Here is a 21,111-nt window from a genome sequence, read left to right on the forward strand (position 1 = left end):
ATCATTTTTTCGATTATTGCTTTTACCTCGTAACGATAGAATCAGTCAATTTAGAACTATCATGTATGCTATCGGAAAGCATTTTAGCACAATTTTACTGAAAAGACGAGTTTTTCATTGTTCAAGAATATTAATTTATGCAAATGAGACGATCATTTCAACCATATGTGTCATGCACCCCCCTTCCCATGAGACACTAAAGGATTTAAGGTAGAGATGCAGTTTACCTGACAGGTATTTTAATTAGTTAATTAGGAAACCAAGATGACCTCTCTTGTCCACAAAACTATATATTTTTGGAAAGCTTTTTGCATGAATTTTAAAATTTTGTTCGTATTTTTTTTATGGACACTGTAGTTTAAATATGCACAAAAATGTTGTTTTTTTTTGGTCAAAAGTGATTTAAAAAAAATAGCTTCTAAACACAAGAGCAGTACCAACCCCCTTGCAGTTATGAAGTTGTAATGCATGTCAGAGTGCATGCATGTAAAAACGGGTGAGATGGCTACCTTCATTGATCTTTGTGACGAAAATCTGGTATGCACAATAAATCTACACATGTACGAAATACACTCATAAAGTCTACTTTTGGGTAGGAATTTCTACTATCTGTGAAAAGTGAATTGTTTTTCAATCATGTCAAAATTTGACTCCAATATTCGATTTGACGTGGACTATTTTTGTTTTACCTGATAGGCATTGTAAACTAAATGAATAACTCGGACTCGCACAGTAAGCGTTCCTGGTAGGACACCATGTTTATTGCAAGTGTTTGTAAAGCATTGTGGGTTACATCAAGTGACCTCTGACCAAAAAAAAATGATGTCATCTTAAAGTATCACACTAACATCTCCATTCTAACAATAAAGGAACATGATTTCCCAAATTGTTAAACATGACTAACCTGACTATTCTGCTTAACATGGATAAAGCCTGCCCTTTATAACCCCATATACTGGTCAGACTGGGAAAATACCCAAGTGTGTCTCTAGCACCTTGTCCATGATATAATCTTTGTAACGATTCGGCATCTTCGATTTACACAATACCCAATATATCTGAGTGTGACATAGCACTGCGACTTGCACCTGAATCTAATTGTACAGACATTTTGCAAGGATAATCTGTATGAAAGGTCATAGGAATCATAAATGTTGTATTGTTCACTTTGCTATTCACTGTACCTCAATGATGAAATGTGAATACAGAATTGTCAGATTCTTCATCTTGACTCTGCTGTGTGATGTACAAACTTCTTACTAGGTTTCTTTTTCCCTTGCAAACATTTGTTGCAAGCTTTCCCAAACGCTAGACATTTTGTCATGTCTCTCAAATGGCTCACGCCTTGCCTCTTGATATGGTTTGCTCTTTTATGCAGCATGCATGGCATGTAATTGTCTGTACCCATGACTAGTCTGTCTCTTATGAAACTTACATTTAGATTATCAAACCTGCATGATTCAGACAGTTTCATGTCCAGTTTAGTTTGCATATCCAAACTTCACATGCTCGAACAATAAATGTTTTTGTGGCATGAAATTATCCCAAACTCTTTTAGAATTTGTGTTGGATCTTTCATATCTTCATCAGATAATGTAATGAGACTATTTTGACACAATCAGTACCCATAACACTGCATAGCACTCCTTGCGCACTAACTGGACACATTGAAACTGTAAGTAAAAGGTTTTATTGGCTGGCAATTCATGAAGAAATTTGTCAATGCACTATATTCAATGGAAAAAATAAAGAAGGTTCCTTTTGGTACAATGCCATTAATAGATGTATGATTTTAAAAGGATGATGCCGTGCTCATGATACTAGCCACTGAATGGTCATCAGTATATTTTAACAATGTTCATTTATGTGATCTTTACCCAAAGGCCGTACCCTTAAATGAATTTCCACGGATGTTGTAGATGAAGCATTATTCACTATGTATTGTGAGCTAGGATTTCCAGAACAAGTACTAGAGTGCGCATTTTGTTGTCAATCAAGCAGCTAACTATATCTTATCAACCACAATGTGTAGTCTTGTAGAGCGTATTAATGCTACTTCCAGCTTAAATCTGGTCTTTGCATTATCAAACCACATATAAGTACCAAATTTCATTAAATTCTGTTTAATGGTGCAGAATTTAAGTTTGGCTAATTAATATGCATATTAGTTCATTAATATGCATGGATTGCAAGCCAAAACTAATCAGGTCTGTGCAGTATCCCACATCATCATGTATTAAGTTTCATTGAAATCTGTTGAATGGTTTTTGAGGAACGATTGGAAAGGTTTAAAATTGGCTAATTAATATGCAAATTAGGTAATTAATATGCACATGTCTCTACCAACAACTAATCAGGTCTCGGCATTATCCAAGAGCATCTATATATAGAGTTTTATCGAAATTAGATAAATACACAAAATACACACACAGACATACCCACAGAAGCACTAAGGAGTAAAAAACCTTGAACATTTGAAGTGGGTGCTACTGCCGACCATTGTCTTCATTATGATCATTGATTGGATTGATTTGCGTCATTTAGTTCAACAGTAGCGTTAATATAATATCCTGTATGTATACGTTTCTCTCCATCAGGATTTTAGGGAACTGTTTTCTGGCTGCTGGCTTGGATGCGACTGTGAGATAAGTAAACAGGCCATGCTGGCACAGTGTGGATGGTATTCGATCACATCCGATCAGGTTCAAACAATAAAGACAGCATAAAGTACATGTAAACAATACACTATTTATTCGTACAGTGTTACAACAAAGGAACTACAATGTAACAAGGATGCAACTAAAGAAATATACAATGTGGTGTACTTTTATTGGGTTGAGTAGGATTCACACCTCTAGATTAAAGATTGGAGGGAAACACAATGATTGGATAGTAATATTGATATATCAGCTTTAACTTGACCTTGCAACTGAATTCTATTGCATTCGTGCTGATAGTAGTTATTACTAAATGGCTTATATAACTCGAATCTGTGTTTCTTTCAAATATATTTACATGCATTATGGTAAAATTTCAGGCATGTAACTACTTTCAATTGCTGTATCTCAGCTAATATAGCATGGAATTGTATAACATAAGGACGAAAAGATACCGTAAAATATAGTCTAATAATGTCACTAAATTACGAATACGAAAGAATAAAACTGAATAAACAACAAGTTATATTAATGAATGAGGAAACACACATGTGGATGAACATCCACGAAACACAGTCCCCATTAGTTATCAAATTTAAGATATATAGTTTTGTTTATATTAATATAGTTTAACAATAAACATGTCAGAGATCTACAAGCTGATGCCTGATTATGATGATTGTTTAACATGATTGACATTCAGTCATTTTGAATCAGATCGTCAAACCGGATGGGGACTACAATGTATTGTCAATCTTCAAGCAAAAAATGAAAATCCTGTCAGGATATGAAATTACTGGAGCACCATTTACTAACAATTATAGTAACTTTACAAGTACTTATTATTGCTCTGCTGTAAGATATTTAGTCAGCATTGCATGTATTTAATACACCCTTTTAAAGAAAACATTGAAAGACGGTTGCATGATTACCACTGACTTTGAATGATTAATTAACTTTTTGCTATATTAAAACATAATGTTCAGAAAACGTTATTATCATATTAAAAGGGCCTATCAATTTATTACCTTGATATACTATTAGTTACATTCTCTTTTAACAAATTTATCACAAAACGTGAATTAAAGTTGCTCCATAGTTTCCTAAATGCGTCGGGTCAAATGAAGTCGCAAATATTTTTCATAATTAAATGAGTCGTGATTTACGTCAAATTAGCCACATTTTGAATTATAAAATTACAGATAAGTTAAATTAGCTAAAATAACATGGCTAGCTAAAAGACAGGAAAAGGAAAGCTACACATTTTTTTCCCAGTAATTAAATGTTAATATATATCGAAGAAATAATACAAATATACCCATGTATAAAAGAATTCTATTCATTCAGCAAATACACCCATGTATGTAAGAATTCCATTCATTCAGCAAATACATCCATGTTTGCAAGAATTCCATTCATTCAGCAAATACACCCATGTATGCAAGAATTATATTCATTTATCAAATGCACCCATTGTATGCAAGCATTCCATTCATTCAGCAAATACACCCATGTATACAAGAATTCCATTCATTCAGCAAATACACCCATGTATACAAGAATTCCATTCATTCAGCAAATACATCCATGTATGCAACAATTCCATTCATTCAGAAAATACACCCATGTATGCAACAATTCCATTCATTCAGCAAATACACCCATGTATACAAGAATTCCATTCATTCAGCAAATACATCCATGTATGCAAGAATTCCATTCATTCAGAAAATACACCCATGTATGCAAGAATTCCATTCATTCAGAAAATACACCCATGTATGCAAGAATTCTATTCATTCAGCAGATACACCCATATTTGCACGAATTCCATTTATTCAGCAAATACACCCATTGCATGCAAGAATTCCATCTATTTAGCAAGTAACCCATACATGCAAGAATTCTATTCATTCAGCAAATACATCCATGTTTGCAAGAATTCCATTCATTCAGCAAATACACCCATTGTATCCAAAAAGTCCATTCATTCAGCAAATACACTCATGTATGCAAGAATTCCATCTATTTAGCAAGTAAATCCTTACATGCAAGAATTCTATTCATTCAGCAAATACATCCATGTTTGCAAGAATTCCATTCATTCAGCAAATACACCCATTGTATCCAAAAATTCTATTCATTCAGCAAATACACTCATGTATGCAAGAATTCTATTCATTTATCAAATGCACCCATTGTATGCAAGCATTCCATTAATTCAGCAAATACACCCATGTATACAACAATTCCATTCATTCAGCAAATACACCCATGTATACAAGAATTCTATTCATTTATCAAATGCACCCATTGTATGCAAGCATTCCATTCATTCACCAAATACACCCATGTATACAAGAATTCTATTCATTTATCAAATACACCCATTGTATGCAAGCATTCCATTCATTCAGCAAATACACCCACGTATGCAAGAATTCCATTCATTCAGCAAATACACCCATGTATGCAAGAATTCCATTCATTCAGCAAATACACCCATATATGCAAGAATTCCATTCATTCAGCAAATACACCCATGTATGCAAGCATTCCATTCATTCAGCAAATACACCCATGTATGCAAGCATTCCATTCATTCAGCAAATACACCCATGTATGCAAGCATTCCATTCATTCAGCAAATACACCCATGCATGCAAGAATTCCATTCATTCAGCAAATACACCCATGTATGCAAGAATTCCATTCATTCAGCAAATACACTCATGTATGCAAGAATTCTATTCATTTATCAAATGCACCCATTGTATGCAAGCATTCCATTAATTCAGCAAATACACACATGTATGCAAGCATTCCATTCATTCAGCAAATACACCCATGTATACAACAATTCCATTCATTCAGCAAATACACCCATGTATACAAGAATTCTATTCATTTATCAAATGCACCCATTGTATGCAAGCATTCCATTCATTCACCAAATACACCCATGTATACAAGAATTCTATTCATTTATCAAATACACCCATTGTATGCAAGCATTCCATTCATTCAGCAAATACACCCACGTATGCAAGAATTCCATTCATTCAGCAAATACACCCATGTATGCAAGAATTCCATTCATTCAGCAAATACACCCATATATGCAAGAATTCCATTCATTCAGCAAATACACACATGTATGCAAGCATTCCATTCATTCAGCAAATACACCCATGTATGCAAGCATTCCATTCATTCAGCAAATACACCCATGTATGCAAGCATTCCATTCATTCAGCAAATACACCCATGCATGCAAGAATTCCATTCATTCAGCAAATACACCCATGTATGCAAGAATTCCATTCATTCAGCAAATACACCCATTGTATGCACGAATTCCATTCATTCATCAAATACACCCATGTATGCAAGCATTCCATTCATTCAGCAAATACACCCATGTATGCAAGAATTCTATTCATTCAGCAAATACACCCATGTATACAAGAATTCCATTCATTCAGCAAATACACCCATGTATACAAGAATTCCATTCATTCAACAAATACACCCATGTATGCAAGAATTCTATTCATTCAGCAAATACACACATGTTTGGAAGAATTCCATTCATTCAGCAAATACACCCATGTATACAAGAATTCCATCTATTTAGCAAATACACCCATGTATGCAAGAATTCCATTCATTCAGCAAATACACCCATGTATGCAAGCATTCCATTCATTCAGCAAATACACCCATGTATACAAGAATTCCATTCATTCAGCAAATACACCCATGTATACAAGAATTCCATTCATTCAGCAAATACACCCATGTATACAAGAATTCCATTCGTTCAGCAAATACACCCATGTATACAAGAATTCCATTCATTCAGCAAATACACCCATGTATACAAGAATTCTATTCATTCAGCAAATACACACATGTTTGGAAGAATTCCATTCATTCAGCAAATACACCCATGTATACAAGAATTCCATTCATTCAACAAATACACCCATGTATGCAAGAATTCTATTCATTCAGCAAATACACACATGTTTGGAAGAATTCCATTCATTCAGCAAATACACCCATGTATGCAAGAATTCCATCTATTTAGCAAATACATCCATGTATGCAAGAATTCCATCTATTCAGCAAATACATCCATGTATACAAGAATTCCATTCATTCAGCAAATACACACATGTATGCAAGAATTCCATCTATTTAGCAAATGCACCCATTGTATGCAAGCATTCCATTCATTCACCAAATACACCCATGTATACAAGAATTCTATTCATTTATCAAATACACCCATTGTATGCAAGCATTCCATGCATTCAGCAAATACACCCACGTATGCAAGAATTCCATTCATTCAGCAAATACACCCATGTATGCAAGCATTCCATTCATTCAGCAAATACACCCATGTATGCAAGAATTCTATTCATTCAGCAAATACACCCATGTATACAAGAATTCCATTCATTCAGCAAATACACCCATGTACACAAGAATTCCATTCATTCAACAAATACACCCATGTATGCAAGAATTCTATTCATTCAGCAAATACACCCATGTATACAAGAATTCTATTCATTCAGCAAATACACCCATGTATACAAGAATTCCATCTATTTAGCAAATACACCCATGTATGCAAGAATTCCATTCATTCAGCAAATACACCCATGTATGCAAGCATTCCATTCATTCAGCAAATACACCCATGTATACAAGAATTCCATTCATTCAACAAATACACCCATGTATACAAGAATTCTATTCATTCAGCAAATACACCCATGTATACAAGAATTTAATCTATTTAGCAAATACACACATGTTTGGAAGAATTCCATTCATTCAGCAAATACACCCATGTATGCAAGAATTCCATCTATTTAGCAAATACATCCATGTATGCAAGAATTCCATCTATTCAGCAAATACATCCATGTATACAAGAATTCCATTCATTCAGCAAATACACACATGTATGCAAGAATTCCATCTATTTAGCAAATGCACCCATTGTATGCAAGCATTCCATTCATTCACCAAATACACCCATGTATACAAGAATTCTATTCATTTATCAAATACACCCATTGTATGCAAGCATTCCATGCATTCAGCAAATACACCCACGTATGCAAGAATTCCATTCATTCAGCAAATACACCCATGTATGCAAGAATTCTATTCATTCAGCAAATACACCCATGTATACAAGAATTCCATTCATTCAGCAAATACACCCATGTATACAAGAATTCCATTCATTCAACAAATACACCCATGTATACAAGAATTCTATTCATTCAGCAAATACACCCATGTATACAAGAATTTAATCTATTTAGCAAATACACCCATGTATGCAAGAATTCTATTCATTCAGCAAATACACACGTATTTGGAAGAATTCCATTCATTCAGCAAATACACCCATGTATGCAAGAATTCCATCTATTTAGCAAATACACCCATGTATACAAGAATTCTATTCATTCAGCAAATACACCCATGTATACAAGAATTCCATTCATTCAACAAATACACCCATGTATGCAAGAATTCTATTCATTCAGCAAATACACCCATGTATACAAGAATTCCATCTATTTAGCAAATACACCCACGTATGCAAGCATTCCATTCATTCAGCAAATACAGCCATGTATGCAAGAATTCTATTCATTCAGCAAATACACCCATGTATACAAGAATTCCATCTATTTAGCAAATACACCCATGTATGCAAGCATTCCATTCATTCAGCAAATACACCCATGTATGCAAGAATTCCATCTATTTAGCAAATACACCCATGTATGCAAGAATTCCATTCATTCAGCAAATACACCCATGTATACAAGAATTCCATTCATTCAGCAAATACACCCATGTATGCAAGAATTCCATTCATTCAGCAAATACACCCATGTATGCAAGCATTCCATTCATTCAGCAAATACACCCATGTATACAAGAATTCCATTCATTCAGCAAATACACCCATGTATACAAGAATTCCATTCATTCAGCAAATACACCCATGTATGCAAGCATTCCATTCATTCAGCAAATACACCCATGTATACAAGAATTCCATTCATTCAGCAAATACACCCATGTATACAAGAATTCCATTCATTCAGCAAATACACCCATGTATACAAAAATCCCATTCATTCAGCAAATACACCCATGTATACAAGAATTCCATTCATTCAACAAATACACCCATGTATACAAGAATTCTATTCATTCAGCAAATACACCCATGTATACAAGAATTTAATCTATTTAGCAAATACACCCATGTATGCAAGAATTCTATTCATTCAGCAAATACACACATATTTGGAAGAATTCCATTCATTCAGCAAATACACCCATGTATGCAAGAATTCCATCTATTTAGCAAATACACCCATGTATACAAGAATTCTATTCATTCAGCAAATACACCCATGTATACAAGAATTCCATTCATTCAACAAATACACCCATGTATGCAAGAATTCTATTCATTCAGCAAATACACCCATGTATACAAGAATTCCATCTATTTAGCAAATACACCCATGTATGCAAGCATTCCATTCATTCAGCAAATACAGCCATGTATGCAAGAATTCTATTCATTCAGCAAATACACCCATGTATGCAAGAATTCCATCTATTTAGCAAATACACCCATGTATGCAAGAATTCCATTCATTCAGCAAATACACCCATGTATACAAGAATTCCATTCATTCAGCAAATACACCCATTGTATGCACGAATTCCATTCATTCATCAAATACACCCATGTATGCAAGCATTCCATTCATTCAACAAATACACGCATGTATACAAGAATTCCATTCATTCAGCAAATACACCCATGTATACAAGAATTCTATTCATTCAGCAAATACACACATGTTTGGAAGAATTCCATTCATTCAGCAAATACACCCATGTATGCAAGAATTCCATCTATTTGGCAAATACATCCATGTATGCAAGAATTCCATCTATTCAGCAAATACATCCATGTATACAAGAATTCCATTCATTCAGCAAATACACACATATATGCAAGAATTCCATCTATTTAGCAAATACATCCATTTATGCAAGAATTCCATCTATTCAGCAAATACATCCGTGTATACAAGAATTCTATTCATTCAGCAAATACACCCATGTATACAAGAATTCCATTCATTCAGCAAATACACCCATGTATGCAAGAATTCCATCTATTTAGCAAATACATACATGTATGCAAGAATTCCATCTATTCAGCAAATACATCCATGTATACAAGAATTCTATTCATTTATCAAATGCACCCATTGTATGCAAGCATTCCATTCATTCACCAAATACACCCATGCATTCAAGAATTCTATTCATTTATCAAATACACCCATTGTATGCAAGCATTCCATTCATTCAGCAAATACACCCACATATGCAAGAATTCCACTCATTCAGCAAATACACCCATGTATGCAAGAATTCTATTCATTCAGCAAATACACCCATGTATGCAAGCATTCCATTCATTCAGCAAATACACCCATGTATGCAAGCATTCCATTCATTCAGCAAATACACCCATGTATGCAAGAATTCCATTCATTCAGCAAATACACCCATGTATGCAAGAATTCCATTCATTCAGCAAATACACCCATTGTATGCACGAATTCCATTCATACAGCAAATACACCCATGTATGCAAGCATTCCATTCAATCAGCAAATACACCCATGTATGCAAGCATTCCATTCATTCAGCAAATACATCCATGTATACAAGAATTCCATTCATTCAACAAATACACCCATGTATACAAGAATTCCATTCATTCAGCAAATACACCCATGTATACAAGAATTCCATTCATTCAACAAATACACCCATGTATGCAAGAATTACATTCATTCAACAAATACACGCATGTATACAAGAATTCCATTCATTCAGCAAATACACCCATGTATACAAGAATTCTATTCATTCAGCAAATACACACATGTTTGGAAGAATTCCATTCATTCAGCAAATACACCCATGTATGCAAGAATTCCATCTATTTAGCAAATACATCCATGTATGCAAGAATTCCATCTATTCAGCAAATACATCCATGTATACAAGAATTCCATTCATTCAGCAAATACACACATGTATGCAAGAATTCCATCTATTTAGCAAATACATCCATGTATGCAAAAATTCCATCTATTCAGCAAATACATCCATGTATACAAGAATTCTATTCATTCAGCAAATACACCCATGTATACAAGAATTCCATTCATTCAGCAAATACACCCATGTATGCAAGAATTCCATCTATTTAGCAAATACATACATGTATGCAAGAATTCCATCTATTCAGCAAATACATCCATGTATACAAGAATTCTATTCATTTATCAAATGCACCCATTGTATGCAAGCATTCCATTCATTCACCAAATACACCCATGCATTCAAGAATTCTATTCATTTATCAAATACACCCATTGTATGCAAGCATTCCATTCATTCAGCAAATACACCCACGTATGTAAGAATTCCACTCATTCAGCAAATACACCCATGTATGCAAGAATTCCATTCATTCAGCAAATACACCCATGTATGCAAGAATTCCATTCATTCAGCAAATACACCCATGTATGCAAGCATTCCATTCATTCAGCAAATACACCCATGTATGCAAGCATTCCATTCATTCAGCAAATACACCCATGTATGCAAGAATTCCATTCATTCAGCAAATACACCCATGTATGCAAGAATTCCATTCATTCAGCAAATACACCCATTGTATGCACGAATTCCATTCATACAGCAAATACACCCATGTATGCAAGCATTCCATTCAATCAGCAAATACACCCATGTATGCAAGCATTCCATTCATTCAGCAAATACATCCATGTATACAAGAATTCCATTCATTCAACAAATACACCCATGTATACAAGAATTCCATTCATTCAGCAAATACACCCATGTATACAAGAATTCCATTCATTCAACAAATACACCCATGTATGCAAGAATTCTATTCATTCAGCAAATACACACATGTTTGGAAGAATTCCATTCATTCAGCAAATACACCCATGTATACAAGAATTCCATCCATTTAGCAAATACACCCATGTATGCAAGAATTCCATTCATTCAGCAAATACACCCATGTATGCAAGCATTCCATTCATTCAGCAAATACACCCATGTATACAAGAATTCCATTCATTCAACAAATACACCTATGTGTGCAAGCATTCCATTCATTCAGCAAATACACCCATGTATACAAGAATTCCATTCATTCAGCAAATACACCCATGTATACAAGAATTTCATTCATTCAGCAAATACACCCATGTATGCAAGAATTCCATTCATTCAGCAAATACACCCATTGTATGCACGAATTCCATTCATTCAGCAAATACACCCATGTATGCAAGCATTCCATTCAATCAGCAAATACACCCATGTGTGCAAGAATTCCATTCGTTCAACAAATACACCCATGTATACAAGAATTCCATTCATTCAACAAATACACCCATGTATACAAGAATTCCATTCATTCAGCAAATACACCCATGTATACAAGAATTCTATTCATTCAGCAAATACACACATGTTTGGAAGAATTCCATTCATTCAGCAAATACACCCATGTATGCAAGAATTCCATCTATTTGGCAAATACATCCATGTATGCAAGAATTCCATCTATTCAGCAAATACATCCATGTATACAAGAATTCCATTCATTCAGCAAATACACACATGTATGCAAGAATTCCATCTATTTAGCAAATACATCCATTTATGCAAGAATTCCATCTATTCAGCAAATACATCCGTGTATACAAGAATTCTATTCATTCAGCAAATACACCCATGTATACAAGAATTCCATTCATTCAGCAAATACACCCATGTATGCAAGAATTCCATCTATTTAGCAAATACATACATGTATGCAAGAATTCCATCTATTCAGCAAATACATCCATGTATACAAGAATTCTATTCATTTATCAAATGCACCCATTGTATGCAAGCATTCCATTCATTCACCAAATACACCCATGCATTCAAGAATTCTATTCATTTATCAAATACACCCATTGTATGCAAGCATTCCATTCATTCAGCAAATACACCCACATATGCAAGAATTCCACTCATTCAGCAAATACACCCATGTATGCAAGAATTCTATTCATTCAGCAAATACACCCATGTATGCAAGCATTCCATTCATTCAGCAAATACACCCATGTATGCAAGCATTCCATTCATTCAGCAAATACACCCATGTATGCAAGAATTCCATTCATTCAACAAATACACCCATGTATGCAAGAATTCCATTCATTCAGCAAATACACCCATTGTATGCACGAATTCCATTCATACAGCAAATACACCCATGTATGCAAGCATTCCATTCAATCAGCAAATACATCCATGTATACAAGAATTCCATTCATTCAACAAATACACCCATGTATACAAGAATTCCATTCATTCAGCAAATACACCCATGTATACAAGAATTCCATTCATTCAACAAATACACCCATGTATGCAAGAATTACATTCATTCAACAAATACACGCATGTATACAAGAATTCCATTCATTCAGCAAATACACCCATGTATACAAGAATTCTATTCATTCAGCAAATACACACATGTTTGGAAGAATTCCATTCATTCAGCAAATACACCCATGTATGCAAGAATTCCATCTATTTAGCAAATACATCCATGTATGCAAGAATTCCATCTATTCAGCAAATACATCCATGTATACAAGAATTCCATTCATTCAGCAAATACACACATGTATGCAAGAATTCCATCTATTTAGCAAATACATCCATGTATGCAAAAATTCCATCTATTCAGCAAATACATCCATGTATACAAGAATTCTATTCATTCAGCAAATACACCCATGTATACAAGAATTCCATTCATTCAGCAAATACACCCATGTATGCAAGAATTCCATCTATTTAGCAAATACATACATGTATGCAAGAATTCCATCTATTCAGCAAATACATCCATGTATACAAGAATTCTATTCATTTATCAAATGCACCCATTGTATGCAAGCATTCCATTCATTCACCAAATACACCCATGCATTCAAGAATTCTATTCATTTATCAAATACACCCATTGTATGCAAGCATTCCATTCATTCAGCAAATACACCCACGTATGTAAGAATTCCACTCATTCAGCAAATACACCCATGTATGCAAGAATTCCATTCATTCAGCAAATACACCCATGTATGCAAGAATTCCATTCATTCAGCAAATACACCCATGTATGCAAGCATTCCATTCATTCAGCAAATACACCCATGTATGCAAGCATTCCATTCATTCAGCAAATACACCCATGTATGCAAGAATTCCATTCATTCAGCAAATACACCCATGTATGCAAGAATTCCATTCATTCAGCAAATACACCCATTGTATGCACGAATTCCATTCATACAGCAAATACACCCATGTATGCAAGCATTCCATTCAATCAGCAAATACACCCATGTATGCAAGCATTCCATTCATTCAGCAAATACATCCATGTATACAAGAATTCCATTCATTCAACAAATACACCCATGTATACAAGAATTCCATTCATTCAGCAAATACACCCATGTATACAAGAATTCCATTCATTCAACAAATACACCCATGTATGCAAGAATTCTATTCATTCAGCAAATACACACATGTTTGGAAGAATTCCATTCATTCAGCAAATACACCCATGTATACAAGAATTCCATCCATTTAGCAAATACACCCATGTATGCAAGAATTCCATTCATTCAGCAAATACACCCATGTATGCAAGCATTCCATTCATTCAGCAAATACACCCATGTATACAAGAATTCCATTCATTCAACAAATACACCTATGTGTGCAAGCATTCCATTCATTCAGCAAATACACCCATGTATACAAGAATTCCATTCATTCAGCAAATACACCCATGTATACAAGAATTTCATTCATTCAGCAAATACACCCATGTATGCAAGAATTCCATTCATTCAGCAAATACACCCATTGTATGCACGAATTCCATTCATTCAGCAAATACACCCATGTATGCAAGCATTCCATTCAATCAGCAAATACACCCATGTGTGCAAGAATTCCATTCATTCAACAAATACACCCATGTATACAAGAATTCCATTCATTCAGCAAATACACCCATGTATACAAGAATTCCATTCATTCAACAAATAAACCCATGTATGCAAGAATTCTATTCATTCAGCAAATACACACATGTTTGGAAGAATTCCATTCATTCAGCAAATACACCCATGTATACAAGAATTCCATTCATTCAGCAAATACACCCATGTATGCAAGAATTCCATTCATTCAGCAAATACACCCATTGTATGCACGAATTCCATTCATTCAGCAAATACACCCATGTATGCAAGCATTCCATTTAATCAGCAAATACACCCATGTATGCAAGAATTCCATTCATTCAACAAATACACCCATGTATACAAGAATTCCATTCATTCAGCAAATACACCCATGTATGCAAGAATTCCATTCATTCAGCAAATACACCCATTGTATGCACGAATTCCATTCATTCAGCAAATACACCCATGTATGCAAGCATTCCATTCAATCAGCAAATACACCCATGTATGCAAGCATTCCATTCATTCAGCAAATACATCCATGTATACAAGAATTCCATTCATTCAACAAATACACCCATGTATACAAGAATTCCATTCATTCAGCAAATACACCCATGTATACAAGAATTCCATTCATTCAACAAATACACCCATGTATGCAAGAATTCTATTCATTCAGCAAATACACACATGTTTGGAAGAATTCCATTCATCCAGCAAATACACCCATGTATACAAGAATTCCATCTATTTTGCAAATACACCCATGTATGCAAGAATTCCATTCATTCAGCAAATACACCCATGTATGCAAGCATTCCATTCATTCAGCAAATACACCCATGTATACAAGAATTCCATTCATTCAACAAATACACCCATTGTATGCAAGCATTCCATTCATTCACCAAATACACCCATGCATTCAAGAATTCTATTCATTTATCAAATACACCCATTGTATGCAAGCATTCCATTCATTCAGCAAATACACCCACGTATGTAAGAATTCCACTCATTCAGCAAATACACCCATGTATGCAAGAATTCCATTCATTCAGCAAATACACCCATGTATGCAAGAATTCCATTCATTCAGCAAATACACCCATGTATGCAAGCATTCCATTCATTCAGCAAATACACCCATGTATGCAAGCATTCCATTCATTCAGCAAATACACCCATGTATGCAAGAATTCCATTCATTCAGCAAATACACCCATGTATGCAAGAATTCCATTCATTCAGCAAATACACCCATTGTATGCACGAATTCCATTCATACAGCAAATACACCCATGTATGCAAGCATTCCATTCAATCAGCAAATACACCCATGTATGCAAGCATTCCATTCATTCAGCAAATACATCCATGTATACAAGAATTCCATTCATTCAACAAATACACCCATGTATACAAGAATTCCATTCATTCAGCAAATACACCCATGTATACAAGAATTCCATTCATTCAACAAATACACCCATGTATGCAAGAATTCTATTCATTCAGCAAATACACACATGTTTGGAAGAATTCCATTCATTCAGCAAATACACCCATGTATACAAGAATTCCATCCATTTAGCAAATACACCCATGTATGCAAGAATTCCATTCATTCAGCAAATACACCCATGTATGCAAGCATTCCATTCATTCAGCAAATACACCCATGTATACAAGAATTCCATTCATTCAACAAATACACCTATGTGTGCAAGCATTCCATTCATTCAGCAAATACACCCATGTATACAAGAATTCCATTCATTCAGCAAATACACCCATGTATACAAGAATTTCATTCATTCAGCAAATACACCCATGTATGCAAGAATTCCATTCATTCAGCAAATACACCCATTGTATGCACGAATTCCATTCATTCAGCAAATACACCCATGTATGCAAGCATTCCATTCAATCAGCAAATACACCCATGTGTGCAAGAATTCCATTCATTCAACAAATACACCCATGTATACAAGAATTCCATTCATTCAGCAAATACACCCATGTATACAAGAATTCCATTCATTCAACAAATAAACCCATGTATGCAAGAATTCTATTCATTCAGCAAATACACACATGTTTGGAAGAATTCCATTCATTCAGCAAATACACCCATGTATACAAGAATTCCATTCATTCAGCAAATACACCCATGTATGCAAGAATTCCATTCATTCAGCAAATACACCCATTGTATGCACGAATTCCATTCATTCAGCAAATACACCCATGTATGCAAGCATTCCATTCAATCAGCAAATACACCCATGTATGCAAGAATTCCATTCATTCAACAAATACACCCATGTATACAAGAATTCCATTCATTCAGCAAATACACCCATGTATGCAAGAATTCCATTCATTCAGCAAATACACCCATTGTATGCACGAATTCCATTCATTCAGCAAATACACCCATGTATGCAAGCATTCCATTCAATCAGCAAATACACCCATGTATGCAAGCATTCCATTCATTCAGCAAATACATCCATGTATACAAGAATTCCATTCATTCAACAAATACACCCATGTATACAAGAATTCCATTCATTCAGCAAATACACCCATGTATACAAGAATTCCATTCATTCAACAAATACACCCATGTATGCAAGAATTCTATTCATTCAGCAAATACACACATGTTTGGAAGAATTCCATTCATCCAGCAAATACACCCATGTATACAAGAATTCCATCTATTTTGCAAATACACCCATGTATGCAAGAATTCCATTCATTCAGCAAATACACCCATGTATGCAAGCATTCCATTCATTCAGCAAATACACCCATGTATACAAGAATTCCATTCATTCAACAAATACACCCATGTGTGCAAGCATTCCATTCATTCAGCAAATACACCCATGTATGCAAGCATTCCATTCATTCAGCAAATACACCCATGTATACAAGAATTCCATTCATTCAACAAATACACCCATGTGTGCAAGCATTCCATTCATTCAGCAAATACACCCATGTATGCAAGAATTCCATTCATTCAGCAAATACACCCATGTATGCAAGCATTCCATTCATTCAGCAAATACACCCATGTATACAAGAATTCCATTCATTCAACAAATACACCCATGTGTGCAAGCATTCCATTCATTCAGCAAATACACCCATGTATACAAGAATTCCATTCATTCAGCAAATACACCCATGTATACAAGAATTCCATTCATTCAACAAATACACCCATGTATGCAAGCATTCCATTCATTCAGCAAATACACCCATGTATGCAAGAATTCCATTCATTCAGCAAATACACCCATGTATGCAAGAATTCCATTCATTCAGCAAATACACCCATTGTATGCACGAATTCCATTCATACAGCAAATACAGCCATGTATGCAAGCATTCCATTCAATCAGCAAATACACCCATGTATGCAAGCATTCCATTCATTCAGCAAATACATCCATGTATACAAGAATTCCATTCATTCAACAAATACACCCATGTATACAAGAATTCCATTCATTCAGCAAATACACCCATGTATACAAGAATTCCATTCATTCAACAAATACACCCATGTATGCAAGAATTCTATTCATTCAGCAAATACACACATGTTTGGAAGAATTCCATTCATTCAGCAAATACACCCATGTATACAAGAATTCCATCCATTTAGCAAATACACCCATGTATGCAAGAATTCCATTCATTCAGCAAATACACCCATGTATGCAAGCATTCCATTCATTCAGCAAATACACCCATGTATACAAGAATTCCATTCATTCAACAAATACACCTATGTGTGCAAGCATTCCATTCATTCAGCAAATACACCCATGTATACAAGAATTCCATTCATTCAGCAAATACACCCATGTATACAAGAATTCCATTCATTCAGCAAATACACCCATGTATGCAAGAATTCCATTCATTCAGCAAATACACCCATTGTATGCACGAATTCCATTCATTCAGCAAATACACCCATGTATGCAAGCATTCCATTCAATCAGCAAATACACCCATGTGTGCAAGAATTCCATTCATTCAACAAATACACCCATGTATACAAGAATTCCATTCATTCAGCAAATACACCCATGTATACAAGAATTCCATTCATTCAACAAATACACCCATGTATGCAAGAATTCTATTCATTCAGCAAATACACACATGTTTGGAAGAATTCCATTCATTCAGCAAATACACCCATGTATACAAGAATTCCATTCATTCAGCAAATACACCCATATATGCAAGAATTCCATTCATTCAGCAAATACACCCATTGTATGCACGAATTCCATTCATTCAGCAAATACACCCATGTATGCAAGCATTCCATTCAATCAGCAAATACACCCATGTATGCAAGAATTCCATTCATTCAACAAATACACCCATGTATACAAGAATTCCATTCATTCAGCAAATACACCCATGTATGCAAGAATTCCATTCATTCAGCAAATACACCCATTGTATGCACGAATTCCATTCATTCAGCAAATACACCCATGTATGCAAGCATTCCATTCAATCTGCAAATACACCCATGTATACAAGAATTCCATTCATTCAACAAATACACCCATGTATACAAGAATTCCATTCATTCAGCAAATACACCCATGTATACAAGAATTCCATTCATTCAACAAATACACCCATGTATGCAAGAATTCTATTCATTCAGCAAATACACACATGTTTGGAAGAATTCCATTCATTCAGCAAATACACCCATGTATACAAGAATTCCATCTATTTTGCAAACACACCCATGTATGCAAGAATTCCATTCATTCAGCAAATACACCCATGTATGCAAGCATTCCATTCATTCAGCAAATACACCCATGTATACAAGAATTCCATTCATTCAACAAATACACCCATGTGTGCAAGCATTCCATTCATTCAGCAAATACACCCATGTATGCAAGAATTCCATTCATTCAGCAAATACACCCATGTATGCAAGAATTCCATTCATTCAGCAAATACACCCATTGTATGCACGAATTCCATTCATACAGCAAATACAGCCATGTATGCAAGCATTCCATTCAATCAGCAAATACACCCATGTATGCAAGCATTCCATTCATTCAGCAAATACATCCATGTATACAAGAATTCCATTCATTCAACAAATACACCCATGTATACAAGAATTCCATTCATTCAGCAAATACACCCATGTATACAAGAATTCCATTCATTCAACAAATACACCCATGTATGCAAGAATTCTATTCATTCAGCAAATACACACATGTTTGGAAGAATTCCATTCATTCAGCAAATACACCCATGTATACAAGAATTCCATCCATTTAGCAAATACACCCATGTATGCAAGAATTCCATTCTTTCAGCAAATACACCCATGTATGCAAGCATTCCATTCATTCAGCAAATACACCCATGTATACAAGAATTCCATTCATTCAACAAATACACCTATGTGTGCAAGCATTCCATTCATTCAGCAAATACACCCATGTACAGTCTGTATACAAGAATTCCATTCATTCAGCAAATACACCCATGTATACAAGAATTCCATTCATTCAGCAAATACACCCATGTATGCAAGAATTCCATTCATTCAGCAAATACACCCATTGTATGCACGAATTCCATTCATTCAGCAAATACACCCATGTATGCAAGCATTCCATTCAATCAGCAAATACACCCATGTGTGCAAGAATTCCATTCATTCAACAAATACACCCATGTATACAAGAATTCCATTCATTCAGCAAATACACCCATGTATACAAGAATTCCATTCATTCAACAAATACACCCATGTATGCAAGAATTCTATTCATTCAGCAAATACACACATGTTTGGAAGAATTCCATTCATTCAGCAAATACACCCATGTATACAAGAATTCCATTCATTCAGCAAATACACCCATGTATGCAAGAATTCCATTCATTCAGCAAATACACCCATTGTATGCACGAATTCCATTCATTCAGCGAATACACCCATGTATGCAAGCATTCCATTCAATCAGCAAATACACCCATGTATGCAAGAATTCCATTCATTCAACAAATACACCCATGTATACAAGAATTCAATTCATTCAGCAAATACACCCATGTATGCAAGAATTCCATTCATTCAGCAAATACACCCATTGTATGCACGAATTCCA

This window comes from Saccoglossus kowalevskii, chromosome 22 (genome assembly GCF_978046115.1).
Source record: "Saccoglossus kowalevskii chromosome 22, keSacKowa6.1, whole genome shotgun sequence".
Lineage (NCBI taxonomy): Eukaryota > Metazoa > Hemichordata > Enteropneusta > Harrimaniidae > Saccoglossus > Saccoglossus kowalevskii.